Genomic DNA, 12,874 nt, shown 5'->3' on the forward strand with positions numbered 1-12,874 from the left:
CCGCAACCAAGGCCCGTCCCGAGCCCGCCCGAAGCTCAGAGACGGAGGCACGAGCTGGTAAGTGAATAACAAACCCAAAGCCCAGATCCATAGAGTACATCCGTCCACGAGCAATCGAGGACCAGGCCAAGGTCACAGACGCACACACTCCCGCACTCTTCCATGGCCGACTACCAGCAACCGCTGGAGACACATCTACTACCCATATTTACTTTAGTAATATTTATTAGTTATGTTTAATAATTGTATTTATTATATTTATAAATGCACCCGAGGCGTGCTCAAATCCTGTCTATCCCAATGTGGCTGTATGGCGACAAGGGGCTTTTTGCCCAGATATAATGCTTATAAAATGTGTATGTTATGTATATATAAATAAATATATAAAAGAGAATGGGGCTAATAGTGCCCGGGCTGTCACATGGCGGGCTGTGTGACCCTGGGTAAGCCAGCCTCGGGTACTCGTGGTTAGGCCAACACTTGCATGAAGAAAGCCAACACCAGTCCAAAACATTCTTTAATGTGCTGAAAAAATCCCAGACTCGGGCTATTTCAGCAAAGCTAGGAGTTTGTGTAAAACTGAGGGGTTTTAGTGCAGATTATGGTGGGAGCATAAATACAATAATCGTAACAACTCAACATCGTTTTGGACAGAGGGAAATATTATTTTCGGTTCTCTACATTACTACACTCAAATAATGGAGACCATTTCTGTCGCTCAGGCCTATCGCCTAACCCAAACCCTGACCCCAAATGTAATACTAACCATTTAACACTCTTTCCCTTTATTAACCCTCTGGGAACGGATTGAAACGTCAATCAATTGAAACGTACACAAGGTTCCCCACAGCATAGACAGGCCCGGATTAAGAGGACTTTGGGCCCTGGGGCTATAGCAACACCAAGGGCCCCCTTTCATCTGATTGCCACACCACAGTCTTCTACCGCAATAAATATTTTTTTATTATTATTAAAGCTGCAGTGCGTAGCTTTTCCTTTTTGTCACCATCTCGGTTCGAAAACCGCAATTGCAGTTATTTGCAGAATTATCAACTTTACGTGAGTTGTACATCGGCATGAAACAGCGCGGATGAATCCAATGTTTTGAGGTGAATGTGCGGCTTTCAATCACTGTGCCGGTGTGGATACGGGCATTCGGAATCACACATTATACTTTTTGGAAGTATGACCAATATTAGAATTTTCAACAGAAAATAACGTCTGAACAAGTAAGTAACATCCACTTTTGTTCTAATCAACTAAGGGGGGGAAAAGCATTGCAGTAAATCATATTTTGTATAAACAAATAACAATCATAGTACTATGAAATAAACAGTGTATGAACGGAATCCCTGTTATGCATAAACATGTTATAATATAACATAATATAAACATCTTATGACAGGAAAATTATTTTTTTCTTATTATTTTTGCACACTAAATAGTCCAGGCTATTTAACATATTAACCCTCTACTGCACAGATTTTGATGGAATATTATGATAAAAATTACATGGACCCTTCGGGCGGCCATGGCGGTGAGGACCCTTCGGGCGGCCATGGCGGTGAGGACCCTTCGGGCGGCCATGGCGGTGAGGACCCTTCGGGCGGCCATGGCGGTGAGGACCCTTCGGGCGGCCACGGCGGTGAGGACCCTTCGGGCGGCCACGGCGGTGAGGACCCTTCGGGCGACCACGGCGGTGAGGACCCTTCGGGCGACCACGGCGAGGGCCTTTGGGCCCCCCCCCAAAAAATTACTGGAGAGCGTGACAGATTTCGACCCCGACTCCAGAATAGAGTCGGGGACAGGACGTGAAGCTCTGGTTGGACGTGGCTGACGTGAAGCTCTGGCTGGACGTGGCTGCCGTGAAGCTCTGGCTGGACGTGGCTGACGTGAAGCTCTGGCTGGACGTGGCTGACGTGAAGCTCTGGCTGGACGTGGCTGACGTGAACAGTCTCTGTGTGGCTGACGGGCACCAGCGGTGAAGGCTCGGCTGGGCTGTACGGAACCAGCGGTGAAGGCTCGGCTGGGCTGTACGGAACCAGCGGCGAAGAGGGCTTTGAGTTGGGCGGAACCAGCGGCGAAGAGGGCTTTGAGCTGGGCGGAACCAGCGGCGAAGAGGGCTTTGAGCTGGGCGGAACCAGCGGCGAAGAGGGCTTTGAGCTGGGCGGAACCAGCGGCGAAGAGGGCTTTGAGCTGGGCGGAACCAGCGGCGAAGAGGGCTTTGAGCTGGGCGGAACCAGCGGCGAAGAGGGCTTTGAGCTGGGCGGAACCAGCGGCGAAGAGGGCCTTGGGCTGGACGGGACCAGCGGCGAAGAGGGCTTTGGACTGGACGAATGAGCCATGATCGTTGTGTGTGTAGCCCACACACACAAGATCGCCGTAATCAGCACTGTATCTTCCAGAGCTGGCTGGACGGTCTCGGGCTGGACGGTCTCGGGCTGGACGGTCTCGGGCTGGACGGTCTCGGGCTGGACGGTCTCGGGCTGGACGGTCTCGGGCTGGACGGTCTCGGGCTGGACGGTCTCGGGCTGGACGGTCTCGGGCTGGACGGTCTCGGGCTGGACGGTCTCTGGGACTATGGCCTTCCTGGCAGCACGTGCTGATATAAGTGGGGGATCGGCTATGCAGGAAACCAGTCCAGGACGTCCATATACTGATCCGGAGGCTGGTTTGATGGTAGGCGTGGTGGAGATGGCTGGAGACGGTGGTTGAGTGGCGATGTCATCAACCTCGCCTACGGTGAGGGTTGAGCCACTCAACCACAGCACAAGATCCAGGTACCACTCAATGGTCTCACCGGGATTTCTGGGCGGGATCCACGAGTAGAAGTGTGAATCGAGTCCACTCCAAAATAGATCCCCCAACTGCTGATCAGAGAGCGAGGTTTGATGGCTGTACTTAATGAACTCCTCTACGTAAGATTCTATCCCACGGCCATTCTGGGTAATAGAACACAAAATTGATCCAGCTTCGTCCATCTTTTGTCTTGGTCGGTTCTTCTGTCACGGGTGGTGTATGGCAGGAAGCACGAGGAGACGAGGAATTCAAATAAACAATAAACTTTACTATAAGTCAAAACAACAAACAGGTACAGGCAGACAGAGCGGATGCAAACACCAGTTAACATAGACGAGAACCGACAAAGACAGACTGAACAGAAGAAACTAAATACAGAGACAAATGAACCATAATGATGTGAAGACAGGTGACACAGATGATGATAACGAGGAACAGGCTGGTAAGTGAGGGAGTGAGTTCAGGTGTGGAGACAAGGAGGATTCTGGGTAGTGTAGTGCAGACAAGGACAGACAGGTGCAGACGAGGACTGTGACAGTCTACATGTTCTAGGTCAGGATTTTTTTTTTGGACCAATTGAAAGCGATGACATTTTCTCATGTGTTCCCATATCCAGCCAGTTAAATGTTTGGACGTGAGATTGTGAAGTGGATTGCCATTAAATGATGGGAATGCAGCATAACATCTACCAGGTGTGATTTTGTAGATTTCTTGTTGTTTTAGTACAGCGACCATTGCATCGATGTCTTCTTCCTTGGATGCCATTGTGTGTTTCCCAGACTCTGGACTTAGTTGAACATCAGCATCAAAGTTATCCATTAACTGTCTCTGCCTTTGAAGTGTTTGTACTGATTTGCTGCGCAGTTTGAAAATTCACATTCGCAACCAAATGTGAGATGGCATCCTTTGTGTAACGAACATAATGCTCGCAATTCAGATCCAATGCCACATTTTTGCCAGCACCCCCAGTAACATTTACAGTTCTGTTCCACATCATTCTGTGGGCCACTCGTGGACTCTGCATTGCTTGAATGTCAAATTGTAATTTCAGTGCCTCCAAGCTGTACTTGTGTCTCTGGGCGTCTTTAAAATGAAGCATTTTAAATTTCCAAAGGCGGCAGGTCCTTTTTCCATCACCCTCTCTCACAGAGTCTAGGAAGTCACGCTCCAAAAGCCCCATCTTTAGAAAGGCACTGTGATAATTGAAAACACAATCTTCTTCTTGGTGCTGTTCTACAGCACTGGCACCATTTTTGTCTTCGTGATCACACACAGAAATGCCATGGTCCTTCTTGAAATGTTCCGTTAGATCATGTTGTCTTTTAAAAGGTGGATGGCTGCACCATTGCATGTGACATGGTTGAGGTACAACTGTACTCTGTGGAGGACTCTGGAGATTTCCTTTCAACATGTTATGAAATTCTGGAGATTCATTGAGAATGTATGTGTCAACAATGTTTAGGATTTGTTCATCAAACCAATCTTGCTTCTCCTCATTTGACAGAAAAGAGGTCGGCATGGATACTGGCATGTCATCCTGTGTGTGTAAAGAGAAATGATGGAGAACAACGGCAATGATCGATGCGTCCAGCACATCTTGAATGAAAGTGTTGCATGGCCTATAGTTGTCCCCCAAGGCTGATTTAGTCACATTGGTCCTGTGGACAACATTTCTCAGGTGGAAAAAAGAACCAAAATCACACTGTGAACTGGGACTGTAGAATCTTTTAAAAATCACATCATTGAAGTTCATGGAACAATGAAAATCCGCAATAACTGGAACAAGTCCTTCCAATCTTTCAAATGATGAGTCTTCATTTGCTTTAGCTCTGATGGCTGCATCAGCATTCTGCTTGGTCAGTTGATCACCAGCCAAAATCACATGTACTACAGGCTTTGAGATAATAATAATAATAATAATAATAATTTTTATTTGTAATGCACTTTACACTTGAAGGAACATATCTCAAAGTGCTACAAGTACACAGATAAAACAATAAAATAGATTAAAACACTTAATAACAAAATTAAGAACAGTTGGTGACAACAAGAACAAGATATGTTTTAAGAAAAAGCAGTTAAAAATAAGTGGGTCTTTAATTTATTTTTGAAGACCTCTATAGACTGTGGCGCCCTCAGGTGATTAGGGAGAGCGTTCCACATTCGAGGTGCAGCTACCTGGAAGGCCCTATCTCCCATAGTACGGAGTTTATGACTTAGGAACCTGAAGTTTGTGGCTGTCAGAAGAGCGGAGATGTCGGGGTGGATTGTGCAAAGTAATGAGGTCTTTGAGGTACACTGGTGCACTACCGTAGACACACTGATAGGTCAGGAGACAGATCTTGTAATCAATCCTGAATCTAACAGGGAGCCAGTGAAGTTTTTGGAGAATGGGTGTGATGTGCTCAAATTTGCGAACCCCCGTCAGGACCCTGGCAGCGCAGTTCTGAATGTATTGCAATCTTTGCATGCTCCTGCCAGGGATCCCAACAAGGAGTGAATTGCAGTAGTCAAGCCTGGAGGAGACGAAGGCATGCACCAGCATCTCTGCATCAGAAAAAGAGAGGGAGGGGCGGAGTTTGGAAATGTTCCGGAGATGAAAAAGTGCGGTTTTACAGGTGTGTTGGATGTGAGTGTTAAATGATAGATGGGCGTCAAATCGAACCCCCAAGTTGGTTATAGAGGATGTCAAAGAAATATCATGGCCAGCAAATGAGTAGACTGTCAGGGGGAAGATCGGAGTTGGTGTGGGGTCCCAATGAGGAGACCTTCAGTTTTGGTGCTGTTTAACTGGAGGAAATTATCCGTCATCCATGCCCTCGTCTCCTCCAGACAGGCATTTAGAGTGGAGAGTGAAGGTGTAGATGAAGTGGGGTCCAGCCTGACATAGAGCTGAGTATCATCAGCATAGCAATGGAAAGCAACGCCATGCTTGCTGATGATGTGGCCCAGTGGGAGCATATAAATGGAGAACAGAGTAGGGCCGAGAACGGAGCCCTGGGGCACTCCACAAGTAACTGTGTAGGGCCTCGACCTGGCTCCTCCCAGGGCCACATACTCAACTCTATCAGTCAGGTAGGATTGAAACCATTGAATTGCTGTATGTGAGATGCCAATGAAGTGTTGCAGACGATGGAGTAGGATAGTATGGTCAACAGTGTCGACGGCGGCTGTGAGGTCCAAGAGAATAAGGAGAGATGGAGAGCCCTGGTCAGCAGCCACAAGAAGATCATTTGTGACTCTGACCAGGGCTGACTCTACGCTGTGGCCGGAGCGGAAACCAGACTGAAATTTTTCATAGAGACCATGTAGATGAAGATGATTATGAATTTGAGTTGAGACAACTTTTTCAATGACTTTGGAGAGAAATGGAAGGTTGGAAATGGGCCGATAATTTGAGAAGATATCCGGATCGAGGGATGGTTTCTTAAGCCGAGGGTTGATACGGGCAGTTTTAAGCGAGATTGGAAAATGACCCGATTGCAGGGAAGAGTTAACGATAGTAGTGATGAGAGGACTTAAAGAATTAGTATTTGATTTGATCATGTCAGTGGGAAATGGGGTCCAATGAGCAGGTTGAGGGTCTCATACTGTGTATGAGAGTCTCAACCTGTCTATGTGTAGGAAGAGTGAAATGAAAGAGTGTTGGTGCAGAGGTTGGGGTGGTGGATGGAATGACATTGCTTTGTATTAGGTCAGCGCGGATGGTAGTTATTGTTGTTGTGAAAAAATCAAGGAATTTATTACACTGGTCGTCAGTATTGTTTTTATGCGTCAGGACAGGTGGACTGAGAGATGTTGTTTCCATTTTCTAGATCAGAAGTGTAAGGAACATATCGCTGACTGATGTACTGCATTGGTTTCACCATATCTGCAGAAACCTTCTCATCCACCTCAAGAAGTCCCAGGGGAGTGATTTCAGTTTTTTGGGCCATAACGTCACTGTACATATGAGGAATGTGCCACAGTAAAACGTTTGAAAACTGCTTGAATGCGGTGAAACGCTGAACCACTACACGACCCACCAGTTCTTTAAATTCAGAGGGAAGCATCTGTCTGTCCTCCAAGTTTTGGTAAAAGTTCCAACAGTGGCACATCCATTATAGACACAAATCTCTCTCTGGGTAAGAACTCAGCAGTCACTCCTTCATGGTTCCCCACCATTAGCAACCAATGGTAGTCCAGACGTTGGTGGCTGATGGTCATTGTATGTGGTGTCACTGTGAGATCCAAATTATCAATTGTGATCTGCACTGGTGCTCTTGGTGTGTGTTTCTGTGAGAGAAAGTGAAAACAAATTAAAGTTAGAATGCAAAAATGTTCCTTTAATTGTTACATTAATTTGGATATACATTTTTAAAATATAATTTCATGGTCTACTAAACAGCATTAAATTAAGATTACAACATAAACTTAACTTTAACTTAACACAGATGAGACAGAACACTATGTCAACCTTCATTATATGGTTTCAATTACATAATGCCATTTAAAAAAAAAAAATGACTTCAGTATTTTGGGCCAGTGATGTGACTGTTTATCCCAGACTAGATGCATTTATTGTATATTCTTTTCCAAAAATTGATGGTTTGTCTTTTAAAAAACAACAACAAGAGAACATGCAACATATAATCAGGGACTCTAAATGAATACTATAAATGAATATAAATTAAATAAGTGCAAATGCATGAAATATATAAAAGCCAAACAAAATAAATAGTAAAATAAACTAAATAGTACAAATAAAATAAATATATCCAATGTCACGTTCCAATATTGTCCGCCACATAAAACAAATTTAAAGATAACACACATACATATACCAGTCCTTAAATACAACAATGTTAAAAATGCATTCAAATCAAATATATCGGTGGGAGACATGGTCAGACATGATTTTGGCCACTTAATTAAGTTTTGTTTTGTAGAAAGCCTTTCTTTAAAGTGAATTTCGTTTTGTATAAATTGTATCTTAATTTTAATATTTTTTTCATCAACCAATTGCCTGGATTTAATAAATAGGAAGCAAATAGACAATATAATCATAACATGGAGGCGCTGGCGCGGTCCCTTGCATTGCACGTGAACTGGAGCGCATCTCATCATAAATTAACCGAAACTCAGCGTATGCCTCACACATGAGAAATATATCTATATAGAAAGCTTGAAATGTCTTTAAACGAAACAATTAAAAACGAAAAGAAATAGGTTAGGCCTAATCTCTGATTATGTAATCCATTACATGCATTTCTCTCTAGGTGAGATGGTGATAGTCAATTTCATCTTTGAATGAATTGGACGTTCATGTTTTTTTCTGTCTATTTTGAAAGTTTGGCTAATAAACATGTTGCATTCTATACGGCCTGATTATGTCATTTTTTAAGTTACATAGCCTGCCTCCAGTTTTCCTCAACTTGACTAATTAAGAGGCGATATTTGACCGGCATACCATCAAAATGTCCGTAAAACGAAACCTCTGCTGGTCACTTTGACCGGCACCATTTTTTTCTAGCGGAAACTCTGATGTATACATTGTTAAATATTGTTATCTGACTATTATTTTTGTCCCTGCGCGCCGATCGGAAGCCGGAGTTCACTGCTGATATTCTGAGAGCTTTCTAGTCTCGCGGCTGTCATCAGCAGCGCCTTGTATCGCCCAATCAGCGGATGGCGGGCGGGTGCGGTTTTGAAAATTGGTCAAAAACGTTGGTGCGGATGGATGGCGGACGGATGATGAGTTTTGTGATGCGGTTGCGGATGAAATAATAACCCATCCGCGCATCTCTAACGCACGCCTGCAAACAAACGCCGACACACACAAAACTGTGATGACGCTCTTTATCCGCTCGGGCTAATTTAAGCTTTTGTCGTTTCCCCCTGTGGCTCAGTGGCGAAACCCAAAGACTTCGCACGGGAGACCTGTGTTCGATCCCAGCTCTCGCAGCAGATAAAATCTAGTCTCGCCACGGCCAGACTTGCATCCAAACATTTCACTCGTTCAATTCCAAGAAAATGCGACTGTTCCAGTGTATTTTGCAGTAAACAAGCTGGTACCATGGCCCGCTTGCCTGCACGCAAATGCCGTTTCCACAGCGACCCAGAAAAATCATATAAGCAGTGTATTTTCTGGTATTCCGGCCACAGCCGATGGTGTTATGAGTGTATTAAAAATGCCACAGCCCATAGAACACAGGACCACATTACTCGAGCATCTCGAGATTCTGGGTCTCACAGTCAATTGGGTGAAGAGTTCGCTGTCTCCCAGCCAGAAAATTTCTTTTCTGGGAACAGTGCTGGACTCGCTATCCATGACAGCGCGTCTGTCGCCGGAGCGCGGACTGGACATTCAGCGCGCCGCGAAATCCTTCCGCTGCGGCTCGATAGTCCCGCTCAAAAGGTTTCAGAATACGCTGGGCCTCATGGCCTCAGCAGCTTCAGTACTCCAGCTGGGTCTGCTTCGCATGCGCCCACTGCAGCTGTGGCTGAGAGCACGAGTTCCGCCCCGGGCATGGACCGCTGGTCGGTTTCGCTTCCGGGTCGATCTAAAATGCGTTTCAGCTTTGGAATCTTGGAAATTAACTGACTGGTATCAGTCAGGTGTGAGTCTGGGGACTCCCTCGAGTGTGAAGGTGGTGACCACGGACGCCTCCACCTCAGGATGGGGAGCGCTGCTCGAGGGCAGACCGTTCTTTGGCCAGTGGTCGGAACGGGAAAAGCTCCTGCACATAAACTGTCTGGAAATAATGGCAGTTGACAACGCGCTACGGCGATTCTGTCCCCAGATAAAGGGTCACCACGTCTTGGTCCAGTCGGACAACATGTCAGTGGTGGCATACATAAATCACCAGGGCGGCATCAGGTCCCGAAACCTTTACAGGCTAACGGAACGCCTCCTGGTCTGGGCTCAGCACAACCTGCTTTCACTGAGAGCGGCGCATGTGCCTGGTCACCTGAATCTGGGACCAGACATACTGTCCAGAAACAATGTCCCAGCAGGGGAATGGTCGCTGCACCCGCAGACGATCCGACTGCTGTGGGAGACATTCGGCAGAGCGCGGGTGGACCTGTTCGCGTCCCACGAGAACGCTCACTGTCCGAAATATTTCTCCAAAAGCAAGGATGCACTGGCCCACGTCTGGCCCCGCTGTCCCCTCTATGCTTTTCCCCCTGTCTCGCTCCTGCCTCAAGTGCTGGAACGAATCAGGGAAAACGGATGCCCAGTGCTGCTCGTGGCTCCGCTCTGGACAAACCAGACTTGGTTCCCAGTCCTGATGCAGCTGACCAGCACTGCGCCGTGGCCAATACCGTTGAGGAAAGACCTCCTCTCTCAGGCCAAGGGCTCAATTTGGCATCCTCGCCCAGAACTATGGTCCCTACATGCATGGGCCATCAACGGGTACCCGCTAACCTCCCGGGGGGAGTGTTAAACACGATCACGCAGGCGAGGGCCCCGTCTACTAGACGGCTCTATTCCTCGAAATGGTCTGTGTTCTCTGCCTGGTGTAAAGCTCAGGGCTTTTCACCCGTAGACTGCGGGGTCACGGAAGTACTCTCCTTCCTTCAAGAGCTGCTGGATAAGGGCAGGACACCATCCACGCTCAAAGTATACGTGGCGGCCATAGCAACGTTTGCAAAACCTGTCTGGCCAGTCACTGGGGAAAAACGACCTAGTCGTGCGATTCCTCAGGGGAGCTCGGAGGCTGAACCCTCCCAGACCTCCTTCAGTCCCAGTATGGGACCTTTCTACGATTTTGGAAGCCATGAAAGGTGCCCCATTCGAGCCAATCCATTTGTCAGACATGAAGCATCTGTCTTTCGAAACGGTGTTTCTTTTGGCTCTCGCTTCAGTGAAGCGCATAGGGGACTTACAAGCGCTTTCAGTAAGCGCGTCATGTATGGAGTTTGGGCCTAATGACTCAAAAGTCATACTCAAACCAAGGCACGGGTACGTGCCCAAATCCCTCAACATACCGTTCAGGGCCCAGGTTATTTCCCTGTGCGCCCTCCCGGTTCATGATGAGGAGGAGGATGCGAGTCTCCTTTGCCCCGTCAGGGCACTGAGAGCTTATGTGTCCCGCTCGTCTGTTTTCAGACAGACCGAGCAGCTCTTCGTTTTGTTTGGCGGACGCTCCAAGGGACTGGCCAAAACAGAGCCTATCCAGATGGATAGTCGACGCCATAGCGCTGGCTTACACTTCTAAGAGCCTGCAGTGTCCTTTGGGTATCAGAGCGCACTCCACGAGAGGCTTGGCCTCGTCGTGGGTGTGGTATAGTGGGATTACCCTGCAAGATATCTGTACGGCCGCGGGCTAACCCTGCAAGATATCTGTACGGCCGCGGGCTAGGCCTCGCCGTCTACATTTATAAGGTTTTATAACCTAGAGGTTCCCGCCTTACAAGCCAAGCTTCTGTCGGTCTAGAATTCAGTGCTATCTGCCCCGCTGCGCCGGCCCAGATGCTGAGTTTTGCTTGTGCATCGCTCACTGATCGATAGAACAGCTCCATGGGTGTTGAATAACCCATACTATTACCCAGTTCAGGCTGAACACGTTCACCCTGTCTGCGTGAAACACTGTTAACATAACTAGCTCCTGTAGGATGCTATTTCATAGGGAATGATGCTTGCAGCCTCTCTTCTCCGACTCTCTGTGAGTCTATGGTGATTGTGCACTATACGTGCCCCGCGCTACTGCCCTTGGGACTTTGGTGTCGGATCCCGCTGTGCTGCCGCACAGCGTTTTACATTAATTCAAAATTAAGGATAATTTTTGGCTTCAATATCTCGTGGAAAAGAGGTTCTCCCCATAGAGTAAGATATTACGCAGTACTCGTTCCCTCTCTAGAGAGAACCGAGGTTACGTTAGTAACCGAGTACGTTTTATACTGCACGTATACTTGCAAGTTTCTTTTAGTGTACTCCCGGTAAACTACTAGTTTAGTAGTTTTATACTACAAGAATACTTGCAAGTTTATTTTAGCGTACTCCCAGTAAACTACTAGTTTAGTAGTTTTATACTACAAATTTTCTTTAAGTGGACTTAACATCAAAGTTTACTAATTATTTTTTCACTTTAAGTACATTACAACGTTCCTATTTAGGTATTATTATACTTGAAATATACCTTTAATTGTACTTTAAATTTTAATTAAATTCTTATGTACACTATCAGTGTACAAAAAATCACATACTCAGAATTACGAGCATACGTTATCTTTATAAATCAATAATTTCAAACAAATCTATTGTATTGGATTACACATATACATAAAATAACAATGACACTCACATTTACACCCCAGTTCAAAACAAAACAGTAAACACAATGTTTAAGGTAGGGTCATGCAAGAAATCAGTTCCTGGAGAAACCACAAATCCAAACAATAATTGTTCATGACAACAAAAAATGTTCTATTCCAATGGTCTTCTTTGCAGCAGCTTGCTTGATGTAGTTTTCGTTGTTGCATTTTTTTCTTATGATGCGTCTCACATCTTGCATGGTGATGTCAGGGAATTTTGACAGAGCATGGTCTGCGAGTTAAAACACACACACACACACACACACACACACACACACACACACACACACACACACACACACACACACACACCCGTTTGTCGGGCTAAAGGGACAATTTTTGAAATTTTTGGCAAATCAGACTGGGTATAGGGCTACGGGGACACCGGGTTCCAGTGGTGCTAGAGCTACAAAATATATATCAAAAATCTTGAAAAAAATCAGCGAACCTATACACGACTTAAAATTAAAAGATTTTCTTTGCACAGCTGAGATATAAAAAATGGCTCTTTTTCAGACTTTCTGGTGGTTTGTAAAGACATTTCTGTAACACGGGCTAGAAGGACATTGTGGTGTACAAGGTCAATGATTTGACCATACACATACACCAAATATAACCTGCTTTGAAAGGACACAAGGTGTATAAGGCCAAGTCACCATACACATACACCAAGTATAACCTGCTTTGAAAGGACACAAGGTGTATAAGGCCAAGTCACCATACACATACACCAAGTATAACCTGCTTTGAAAGGACACAAGGTGTATAAGGCCAAGTC

This window comes from Siphateles boraxobius, unplaced genomic scaffold, assembly GCF_051911475.1.
Source record: "Siphateles boraxobius isolate OS27281-9 unplaced genomic scaffold, OSU_SipBor_1 77, whole genome shotgun sequence".
In the NCBI taxonomy this organism is placed as follows: domain Eukaryota; kingdom Metazoa; phylum Chordata; class Actinopteri; order Cypriniformes; family Leuciscidae; genus Siphateles; species Siphateles boraxobius.